The sequence below is a fragment of the Panthera leo genome, chromosome B4 (genome assembly GCF_018350215.1).
Source record: "Panthera leo isolate Ple1 chromosome B4, P.leo_Ple1_pat1.1, whole genome shotgun sequence".
Taxonomy (NCBI): domain Eukaryota; kingdom Metazoa; phylum Chordata; class Mammalia; order Carnivora; family Felidae; genus Panthera; species Panthera leo.
Window position 1 is genome coordinate 55,418,036 of NC_056685.1, and position 12,798 is coordinate 55,430,833.

Genomic DNA, 12,798 nt, shown 5'->3' on the forward strand with positions numbered 1-12,798 from the left:
ACCGAACTGCTTGCTATGTTCCCAATAGTAGGGAATCTTAGACAAGGAAATAAACCTTCAGCTCTGACATGTAAAGGACGTAGAAATTACCAGTCCCTTCCTTACAGAAAGACTGGACAAATCGAAAACCAATGACTTCTCTTGGATCTCTCAGAGAACTGAGGTCAAACAGCAAACAACCACTCCAAAATCTGAAGAAATGGACACAGCCAGACAGATACAGCACCTGATACTTATGTACCTGGAGCAAAAGCTGCTGGGTGCTTTAAACAAATATGAACACTTAACTGGTAATTTTTTAACGTTTATTTATTTCTTTTTAAGAGAGACCGAGACAGAATCCCAAGCAGACCTCATGCTGTCAGCGCAGAGCCCGACATGAGGCTCAAACTCACAAACTGTGAGATGATGAACTGAGCCAAAATCAAGAGTCAGACACTTAACCGACTGAGCAACCCAAGTGCCCCACTGGTAGTACTGAATCTCTGGAGGTTAAGTATCGACGAACATGAGAAGGAAAAACTGCTGTGGGTCACAGTCATGGGCAGGGGTTGGGGGTGGAGGTGGGAGTGGGGCACACTTTTCCTCCAGGAATGCCAGTAGGTTCTCACAGGATGGGTCTGAGGATCCAAGAAAGATCCCACTATGACCCTGGAAGGAGTAGAATAGTCTACTACTTCTAACCATCCCAGATCTTTCTCCCTAACAAAGGTCTACTCTGCAGTAGAAAGCTTTGGTGTAATAATACTGCAAGCTTACCCCAACTGGGGAAGGGAATTCCATTTCACTCCAGCTCATTCCAGCCTTCCCGTGCCACCTACGAGGGGTAAAACCTCATAGTCAACAGGAGAGAAGACATCAAAGAAACAGAGCATAAAAGCTACAGGTGGGAGCACTGGGAGAGAAGCTGTACCCATGGAAGAGGCACAGAAACCCTTGTGAAAGCTATATTCCCAAGACGAGCCCACTATAAAACCAAGACTTAGAAGATTTTAGAATGCTCCCTTTTTTCACACCTTCACACCACAGCAATAACTCACCAGTTTAATAACTGGGTTATAGCTGAAAAGGCTTTAAAACTCAGACTTTCTCTGAGAAAGCAATACCAAAAGAAGTCCCAAAGCCAAAACAGGGACACTGAAGGAATTTGAAGTCTCGTACATATCTAGGTACAAGAAGCATTAAATACAGTCCAACTCCCAATAAGATTAACATACATCTTCACACTAAAGATCTGTTTGTCTTGCTACCAATTACTCGGTAACATATCTTTCAAGAACAGAAAATTATAAGGCATCCAAAAGGGCAAGAAAAAGCAGAGCCCAAGGAGACAATGCAATCATCAGATCCAAACTCAGATACGACACAGATGTTAGTTATCAGATGGGCAATTTAAAAATCTGTGATTCATTAAGGAGGACACTTGTTGGGATGAGTCCTGGGTATTATATGGCAGTGAAGGATCACTGGATTCTATTCCTGAAACCAATACCACACTGTATGTTAACTAACTTGAATTTAAATGAATAAACCTAAAAACTAGAAATAAATAAAAAGCTGTGATTAATCTGTAAAGGGATGTGATAGAAAAAGTCTACAACATGAAAGACCAAATAGGCAATGCCCATACAGAGATGGAAACTGTCAGGAAGAATCAGAATGAAATGCTAGGAATGAGACACAGTGACAGAAATGAAGAATGCCTTTGATGGGTCAATCATTAGACTTGAAACAGCTGAAGAAAGAATGGGTGAGCGTATATATTGGCCTACTTTATTTTTTCTCTATACATCTGAATTACATATGTTACTTTTTTTCCAGCTTTATCGAGATAGGAGTTGGCATAAAACATTGTGTAAGTTTAAGATTTACAACATGATAATTTGAAATATGTATATGTTGGGAAATGATTACCACAGTAAAGTTAGCACATCCATGACCTCATATAGTTGCCATTCCTTTCTCTCTCTCTCTCTCTTTCTCTTTTGGTTTTTGGTTTTGTTTTGAGAACATTTAAGATCTACTGTCCTAGAGGAGCACCTGGGTGGCTCAGTTGGTTAAGCATCCAACTCTTGGTTTTGACTCAGTTTGTGAATTCAAGCCCTGTGTTGTTGAGCCTGCTTGGGATCTGTCTCTCCCCCTCTCTTGGCCTCTGCCACACTCACTCACACACACTCTCTGTCAAAATAAATGAACTTAAAAAAAAAAGGATGTTCCTCTCTTAGCAACTTTTAAATATATAATAACACTGTATTATTAACTATAGTCAAAATGCTGTATGTGGAATTTACTCATAGCTGGAACTTTGGACTCTTTGGTCACCATCACATATTGCCCCTGGCAAACACCAATGTACTATCTGTTTATTAATTCATTTATTTCAGAGTTCACATATAAGTGAGATCATACAGTATTTGTCTTTTTCTGACAAACTTTAGTTAGCATAATGCCCTCAAAGGTTTTTTTCATTACTTATTATTTTTAAAGTTTTTTTTTTAATTTATTTATTTTGAGAGAGAAGAGAGAAGAGAGAGTGCACAAGGAGAAGGGCAGAGGGAGAGAAAGAACATCCCAAGCAGGCTCCTCACCATCAGCATGGACCCCAATGCAGAGCTCGAACTCATGAACCATGAGATCACGACCTGAGCCAAAATCAAGAGTCAGACAGTTAACCAACTGAGCCACTGAGGCGCCCCATAATGCCCTCAAGTTTTAACCATGTTGTCACAAATGGCAGGATTTCCTCTCTTTTTATGGATTAATAATACACACACACACACACACACACACACACACACACGATGGGACGCATGAAATGTACAGCTACACGTGAAGCAATTCCCTTTGAAATAAATTAAATAATTGAAATAAATCCAGAAACTAGTGAGCAACTCCTCCACATCAGGCAACTGAGAACATATCCACACTGAAACTGTTAGAGAAGGCTGAGGCACCCTGGCCTGGCTATAAACCCCATCCCTGGTATAGTGCCATACACTCATCAACTCCCAATGGCCAACTCCCAACTTCTCCATAAGGAGTGAAGGATTTGGACCCCACATTTAGTGCCCCCAATTTTAAGACTTCCACCCAAAGGAAAGGCCCCCAAAACACCTAACTCTGAAAACCTACGAGGCTGGTATACACAAGACCTAAAAGACTATATACAGAGCAAACAAGCAGTTGTTGATAGGCACACAAACACATATCCAGCTATCCCCCCAGGGCTCAGTGCAGAGGGAGCTGGCCAAAAAAAAAACCCATCTCACAGTTTCTCTCCAGAAGAGATTTTACATACTTAGCCAGCTGCTGCCTGAGAATCCAGTCTTAGAAGAACGTATATTTCTGGGAGTGTATCCATTTCTTCCAGGTTGTCCAATCTGTTACCATGTAGTTGTTCGTAATTAGTCTCTGACAATCTTTTGTGTTTCTCTGGTGTCCACTGTAACACCTCCTCTTTGACTTATAATTTTATTTGAGTCCTCTCTCTTTTTTTCTTGGTTATATAGTTAATGATTTGCTTAGTTTTTGTTTTGTTTTGTCTTGTTTTGTTTTGTTTTGTTGCTTTCAAAGAACCAAATCTTAGTTTTATTTTTTTTCTATTGTCTTTCTCATCTCCATTTCACTTATTTATGCTCTAATGTTTATTATATCCTTCTTTCTGCTAATTTTGGACTTTGTTCTTCTTTTTCTAATTCTTTGAAGAATAAAGATAAGTTGTTTATTTGAGATCTTTCTCTTTCTTAATGTAGGCATATACACCTACACACCGCACACCTTTCCCTCTTAGAACTGTTTTTGCCACATCCTGTAAATTATATGTTATATTTCCATTTTCATTTGTCTGAAGGTATTTCTTTCTTTACCTACTTGTTTCTCAGGAATGTGTTTAATTTCCAAATATTTGTGAATTTTCCAGTTTTCCTTTTGTTACTGGTTTCTACTTCCATACCATCATAGTCAGAAAAAATACTTGGTATGATTTCAATATTCCTAAATTTGTTAAGGATTGTTTTGTGGCTGAACTTATTATCTCTCCTAGAGAATGTTCCACATATTCTTGAGAAGAATGTGTATGCTGTTTCTTTTGGATGGAGTGTTTGTATATATTTGTTAGGTCCATTTGTTCTATAGTTTATTCAGGTCCAGTTTCCTTATTGGTTTTCTGTTTGGATGATCTACCCAGGGTGATTATGGTCAAAGTGAGGTAAGTTGCTGGCTATCAAGCCCAGATCAAGGCATCAGGAGATAGTCTACTTCCTAATGGGAGGAGTTCCATTTTTAATGTAGTACGTATGTTGATATGTCCGGGTTTGGGATTTGGAGAAGCTGGAAAAAGATCTGTTTGAGAGTTGTTATTGTAATTATTAAACATTTTGCACTTTGGGCAAGTTAGCCAACCTCTCTGTGTCCTAACTTCTTTAGTCCAATTGAAGCTAAGAATAGTATCATATCACGGGATTGTGAAGATTAAATCAGCTGATATAATTAGCATATTTAGAGGAGTACCTGGCTAATGTAGGGACTCTAAATGTTGTTGTTGCTGCTGCTGCTGCTGATTGATTTAGCAATTAAGACATTTGTATTTTAGTCGCAACTTTGTCGCAAACTAGCTAAGTAACATTTTTCAAATCATTTGACACTGTGAAGCTGGTTTATTTGACTGTGAGCTGAGGGGTTTATAATACACTGCCTCTATGGTCCTTCTAATTCTATAGTTGCCAAATGCACTGATGTTTAGCTTAGAAGAAGAAATATTTTACGTAGGAGAAACGTATGCCATATTTATGATATATTTAGGTATTTAGGGCTCTGGGAACAATTGGTTACAAAATCATAAGGCAGAAATCTTCTAAATTTCTTAGTACATCAATGAACTGAAAAGAACATACTCTTTTTACTTTTTGTTACAGTTATTTATTTATATATTTTGAGAGAGAAAAAAAGAGAGAGAGATGGGGAGGGGGCAGAGAGAGAGGGAGAGAAAGAAGCCCAAGCAGCCTCCATGCTGTCAGCGCAGAGCCCAACATGGGGCTCGACTCCTTGAACCGTAAGATCATGACCTGAGCCAAAATCGAGAGTTGGACACTTAGCCGACTGAGTCACCAGGTGCCCCCAAAAGTAAATACTCTTGATTAGACTCTATAGTTCTTTGAAGGAGAAAAGCTATCAATAAAGAAATTTTATCTGTGAGGGCTATTTACATTGTTTTAATTCAATAATGAAGGATCTATCATATTAAAGATATAGTGAAAAGAAAAAAAAAAGGTAAACAAGATACAAGTTCACCACCTAAGCTGGCAGACAAATATAGGGGAATAGGATGAGAGATGAGTCAACAGAAATCAGGTCATCTAGGGTCTTGTGAGTTACATTAAGTATTTTTTTTACTCTAGTCTCAGAATAAAGGTACAGGGACTTTTAAAGGGCTGGAAACAGGAAAAGCTTTTCAAGAGGAAGTGAAACTTGAGCTGGGCATTAAAGACTTCAGAAAATTTCATTGATGTCAAAGAATAATAGCAGAGAAGTGGGGTTCACATACTGTGTTCAGAGAGTGGGAGATGTCCATTATACACAGGACCTACAGGATCTAGAGGGAAATGGTCAGAAATGAGACCAGAAATTTAGGACCAAATTAGGGGTACGTTTGAAAGAAAATGCTTGATTCCTGTGTTGACATTAAAATACCCAGTGTCAGGGAGTCTGGGTGGCTCAGTCAGCTAAGCATTTGACTCTTGATTTGGGCTAAGATCATGATTTCACAGTTTGAGGGACTGAACCCCAAGTCGGGCTCTGTGCTGACAGCACTGAGCCTGCTTGGGATTCTCTCTCTCCCTCTCCCTTTCTGTCTCTCCCTTGAGCACACTCTCTTGCCCTCTCAAAATAAATAAATACACATTTTAAAAAAGAAAGAAATACCCAATGTCTTTCCAATTCCATCTATTATATTAACAGTGTTAACTGCCTACTTTGTGCTTGCTCTTCCCTTCGTAAAAACTTATAGTGATGCCAAACTGCTCACAGAATAAGGTAAACGCTTCCCAGCCCAAGTGTTACCGCTTTCCTTTGTATCCTCTTTGCTCTTCTACTGTGATGAGGAGACTAGCAGAGAGCTAAGCATTAGCCTTCCTCTCTTTATTCCATCCTTGCTAATTATTCTCTTGAAGCCCAGTCTTCCTTCATAGTCCTGAGTTTTTGGGCGTTCATTTGTTTAATGTGTATCTTTAAGTTCCCCAAAGTCAGAAAGCCTGCCTGTTTTGTGAGCATCATGCAGTTTCAGTGTAGCGGGTGTTGTGATGGGCCATGCAGATCACCATCGAGATTGGAGGACTTATTCCTCTGTGGGGAGTATTGTCAGCAGACAAGCCTCAGCCGGTCAGCCCCCTGCAGAGCTGCTTCATCTAAAAGACAGTTGTTTCATCCATGGGCACTGCATTCCCAAGGATAACCCTCATCCAAAGACTGGATAGACAGAGGATAAAGATCCTGCCTTTTTGTCCCAAGACAACGCTGAAGGGCCATGTTAGCTTCAGAGCTCCCTGTGGGGTCAGCTGAGGCTCCCATCTCTTCCCTCTGCCTGATCCTCCTTTCTTCCTTTCCCTCTACAAACATCGCTCCAAAAGCTCCCACTCACAATCCCCCATGTACTAATCTCCCTCTTAGAGTCTGCTTCTCTTGAAATGTTTCCTGAATGAGTAAATGAGTAAACAGAATACACCCTATACCAATTTGGGATGAGAACTAGGTAAAGTAATTACTGTTGTTCATTATTTCCTAATTTTAAAGTGCCTGGTATGACTATTGTGAAGTCTTAATAGTCTCTTAAATTCTCCTGTGTATGGTCTTGTTTGTTTACTATGTACTGATACGAATCCCTTTATCCAAGCATGAAAGTAATGGTTAGGAATGTCACCTGCAATGACCTGGTATGCTTGTCCTTCTGAACTGGTTGGGAAAGTTCTACCAAAATAGTACTAAAGAATTTTGGCTTGCTCACACTTCATTGATGGTATTCGTAATGCAGGATTATTTCATGCTTTTGAAATGTTTAAAGACCAATTAGACGCAGTGTTCAGTATTTGTTATGCTGAGAAAAATACTTCATTTTAAAAAATCTCAGTGGTTAACATTTTGGCCACTGGGTGTCATCACAGAGCTAGCTTAAAAAAAGATGGCATTTTTTTTAACCAGCTGATTGGAAGTACCTGAGTCTAGTAAGATTTAATAACATACTTTCATTGTTCAACCTTCATACATTGAACATTAATACCCACTGGAGGAAGTTCTTTGCAAAGTACAATTTCTCTATTTTTTAGTCTTTCTTCACAATAAACCGTACAGAAATAAAGTTTCTTCTAACCATGTTTTGGCATGTCTTGAGTGAATGGGGGAAATGGGGCAGGAAGGCTAAGGTCTAATGAAGATATGGAAATGGTTGAATTACTGCTGTCTTAGAGAACCAGAGCTAACTAAATAGAGAGACATAAACCCAAAGCTACTCAATTTAGTCATCTGATTACCTCAAGCCATAAAAGACCTCTGTTTTAACTTCTTTTATTTTACTTATTTTTATTATTGTTGTTCACCCTAAAAACCTTTATAGAGCAAGGACTTTTACTTACTCCATTTTACAGATGGAGAAACTAAGGCACAGAGAGGTTAAGAACTACCTAAGGTCAGATACAAGGTGGCCGATTAAACCTTCAGTGAAGGCCTAGACAGTGTTATCAAAGTGTGGTGGCCCCTTGATCACCTTCATCAGAATTCTGTATAACAATCACTAAATATAATAATTGTTAACAAATATATTCCAGCCACATGCAAGTGCTTGATGTGAATCAGGCACAGAATTCAGTAATCTGCTAACTCCGGGGTTCTCAACCCTAACTACAGACTCAAGTCACTGAGAGAGGCTTTAAAGTCAAACAGGTGTCTGGAACTAACCTAGACCAATCAAATCAGAAGTTCTAGGTATGGGGTCCAGAGAAGAGATTTTTTTTAAAGGTTTTTTTTTTTTTCAAGTTATTCTCCTGTGCAGACAGAGTTGATAATTCTTGTTTGTGAGCAATAGTTCTCAAATAAAATCTTGAGCAAGTAACTTAGAGGTGATGCTCATGCAAATTCTGTAGAATACTCTTTGAGAAACTGTCTTAAATAATATGAAGGTAGGGCAGGGATAATAATCCCAAGGGAAAAAAAATTAAGTTAGGCTGAGACCCTTCTAGACAATATGAAAGTACAATTTCGGTATTTTTTAGTCTTTCTTCTCAGCAAATCATATACAAATAAAGTTCTAACAATGTTCTGGGTATCTTGAGTAAATGGGGAAATGGGGCAGGAAGGCTTAATGAAGATATGGAAAGGGTTGAATTATTGCTGTATTAGAGAACCAGAGATAACTAATGGAGACATATTCTGAAAGCTACCCATTTGGGTCATCTGGTTATCTCAGACCATAAAAATGACCTCTAAAATAGCCATAAGGGCCATTTCCTACATCTTCCCCTGTTAACCTCTTAGAAAATTCCATCTAGGTCTGTATATTTAGAAAGAGGATCAATAATTATTTTATTAAACTGAATTAAAAATAAATAAAACTAACATGAATGTTACTTAAATGCTACATTATTCCTCTTTGACACTGATAATTAATATTTTATAAATGTGTGGATGAGCTGCTAGAAAACAAGAAAGTATCTCTATTTTACAATTGTACACATTATAAGGAAACAACTGTTAAAAAGGTTAAAAACACACATACATTATGCAAATACACACAGAGGTCTCCACCAGATTTATTTACCCTGTAGAAGGGTGACAGCTACAGGCTATCTTTTTCATTTATAATTCGTCGTTGCTTACCTTTACTTCTGAAGGAAGATGGATAAGGTCTTTCATTACACACCAAATGGATTAAGAGATATTAAAAAGTAAGAATCAATAGTATTTCATAACTGGTTTGATTTGGAAAACGGAGGGAAAACAAAGAATTAAATATGACTGTAAGCATTCACGCCCAAGAAGCTGAGCAGGTAGAGAGACAGAAAAGTGTCCATTCATTTGAGAAAGAATGAAATCTGGCCATTTGCAGCAATGTGGATGGAACTGGAGGGTATTATGCTAAGTGAAATAAGTCAGTCAGAGAAAGACAGATCTAATATGTTTTCACTCATATGTGGATCTTGAGAAACTTAACAGAAGACCATGGGGGAGTGGAAGGAAAGGAAGAAAAAGTTACAGAAAGGGAGGGAGGCAAACTATAAGAGACTCTTGGATACTGAGAACAAACTGAGGGTTGATGTGGAGTGGGGGAGAGGGGAAAGTGGGTGATAGGCATTGAGGAGGGCACTTGTTGGGACGAGCACTAGGTGTTGTATGGAAACCAATCTGACAATAAATTATATTAAATAAATAAATCATTCATTCATTTATTATTCCATTCAGCACATCTTTGTTGAACAATTTCTGAGGGCAATACGCTGCATCAGTCACCAAAGAAGCTACCTATGGCCTCTCTGGAAGGATATGATAAAATTGGAAGGGAAAGACTCACATACTGTGAATAGTTAAGTAATAATAGAAGAGAATGTATGATCGGGTTGAAAAAAAGAACTGACTAATGCAGACATGAATTAATAGGGGAATACAAAAATAAGATCAAAATGGGTGGCCGTACCGGAACTGAGGTTTTTGGAAGGTGTAGAATTAAACTGATCTGTGAACTCAATTCTCAGTGAACATTTGTGAAGCACCCACTATGAGTGCTGTACCAAGCTGGGTGCAGTGGAGGAAACCAAAATGAACAGAACATGGGCTTTAACTGGCAAGAACCTTACAAACTGGAATAGGAGACAGACATTGACCTCATAAGACAAAGCTCGAATGATTACGAATGGGAAGGGAAGGGTCACTGGAGGGCCAGTGAAGGAAAATGCCATCTAGTGAAATCTTAGAAGAATCACTGGATTTAGTTAGCAGTTACTTACTGACTAGAGAGGAGGGGCAGAGAAAAAGAGGCGGAAGAAGAATGAAAAATCAATGACAGATGAATCAACTGAAGGATAGTGAGAGGCATTTGGATGAGGAAATGTGTATAAGTTATTTTGTCTGCTCCAAGGAAGTGAAAAAACAAAGTGGGGAGGTCAGAGTTCAGGGGGAGAGATCCAGGATTTACTTTTGAAAAAGGGATGGGGCGCGCCTGGGTGGCTCTGTTGGTTAAGCATCCGACTCCATATTTCAGCTCAGGTTATGCTAACTAACATAAAAATGAAGAAAGAAAAAGTGAAAACCTTGGGGGCATGAGTATCAGGGCAATTAGTCCGCAGCACATCCTCAGCTATTGCTATCACTATGCAGATACTCCTCTCCATAGTGCTCTGTAACCCTCCTGAACTGGCTCCACTTCCCACCCCACCCTCCCCACCCCCACTGGGTCCCAGGGAACAGCACAATGGTCATCAGAGATTCTTCTCCCCAACAAATTACCTAGGGTCTGATAGACATTTCATATAGCCTTAGCAGAAGTCTTGATCCGTAGTCCCCCAACAATCCCCCCAACAAAATCATTCTGCTGTCAAGCCTTGCATCTGAATAAATGCTACCCTTTGATATTCAGTTGAGTAGCCAAAAATCTAAGCTTCATCTTCTATTTTTCTGTCTTGCATGCCTGTATTATTAGGTTAACTGGCTCAATATTCATATTATATCCTGAAATTGTCCATCTCTCCATTGCATCTTCTACAGCCACTGCCTGCATGCCCCTCTTCTCTCACCTATGCCACCGTAATAGCCATTTCTCCCTGCCTCCTTCTTTGACCCCTGGGTCCACCCCTATCTAGTGGTCCGAATGATCTTGTCAAAGTGTCTGTAAGGAGGTCTCAGCTCTGTGGAAAATCCCCCAGCTAGCACAAAATCTAAACCCTTTGCCATGCCTCCAAGCCCAGGGAGCCCACTCCTCATTCATGCTGAAACCCCTATGTCACCACCTCAGAATCCCTGGCCCAACACCCCGGCTAGGGAAGCTCTGCAGTCACTGTCTCCTACACACCTTATGTTATCTTCTTTATGGCACCTATTTGTCCTGACAGATCTCAAAGGTTTCCTTTCTTAAAAAAAAATAAAAATAAAAAAAATATATATATATATACACACACACACACATATATATATGTAAACATGTCTATTTATATATAAATAATATATATTATATATAATATATACATATAAATTATTTATATATAAATATATAATATATTATATATAACATGCAATATATATCATATATAAATACATTATATATACATATATAATGTATATATACATTATATATATTATATATACAATGTATATATATAATGTATATATACATTATATATGTGTGTGTGTGTATATATATATATATATATATATATACACATTATATATATAATGTAAGCATCTTGAGAGAAGGGACTCTTTCAAGTTCATCATGTGTCCCTACAGTCTAAGGCCTGGAACATAGAGGTGCTCAAAAAATAATTTTGACTGATTAATAATAATCCAGGAATTAAGGCTCTTGTTTACTCCCTTAGATGATTGACTTTAAGCAGTTTTCTACCAAACTGGATTACAACGATCCCGAAGTTACCCTACAGATCTAAAATACTACAATCAAACGAAGTCCTAGGTCAGTTCTTTACATCTCAATGATCATTTCAATCTTGTGCAAAGATGTTATATCCTCATAGGATTTGGAGCATTTACCACCACAGTCATTGTCTTCTGCCCTTGCTGTCTCATCAGATCTTCTTGTCTTGCTTTGATGATTTCGTCATTCTCTGCACATCAACATCAGGGAAAGTTACGTGTGATTTGAACTCCAGCATGAAGATGAACCCTTGACCAAGATCACACCTGATTGCCTCTGTGGAATACATTTTATTTGTAACAAATATGTATATGTAGGAGATTTATGATTATCTAATGCTTACTGAATCGTGATAAACCTGATACAAAAGACTTCAATAGATTTGTTACTAAAATATAAGATTCACAATACACCGAGGTACAAAAGCAATGTGTTTGTCTGAGTTACCTCACTCAATCCATCGCTTTGGGTTCATAGCTCAGAGTCATATACAATATGCAGTTTTGATTTCTCACCAAGCCTCGAGTTAGATATTATGGCACGTATACAAACAGTATGATGTAGATGTTCATAAATGATGTATTGTCATTTAGGTAAGAATTATGAACTAAATTCACTGAAATTTCATTACAGTGTCTTCTAAGCTAAAGCTACAGAACAATACTATCATAGGAGAGAGACAAAAATAGAGATTGAATTAATCCTAAAATGCTACTGGGAGAGCAGGATGCCTGGGTGGCTCAGTCTGCTAAGCAACTGACTCTTGATTTTGGCTCAGGTCATGATCTCAGGGTCATGGGATCAAGCCCAAGCTGGGCTCCGCACTGAGTGTGGAGCCTGCTTGAACTTCTCTGTCCTACTCTCTCTACTCCTCCTCCATTTGCACTCTTTCTCTCTCTGTCTCAAAAAATAAAAGTACATTTTATTTATTTTTTTTAAGATTTTTTTTTTAACGTTTATTTGTTTTTGAGACAGAGAGAGACAGAGCATGAACGGGGGAGGGTCAGAGAGAGAGAGAGACACAGAATCGGAAGCAGTCTCCAGGCTCTGAGCCATCAGCCCAGAGCCCGACGCGGGGCTCGAAACCACAGACCGTGAGATCGTGACCTGAGCTGAAGTCGGACGCTTAACCGACTGAGCCACCCAGGCGCCCCTAAAAGTACATTTTAAAA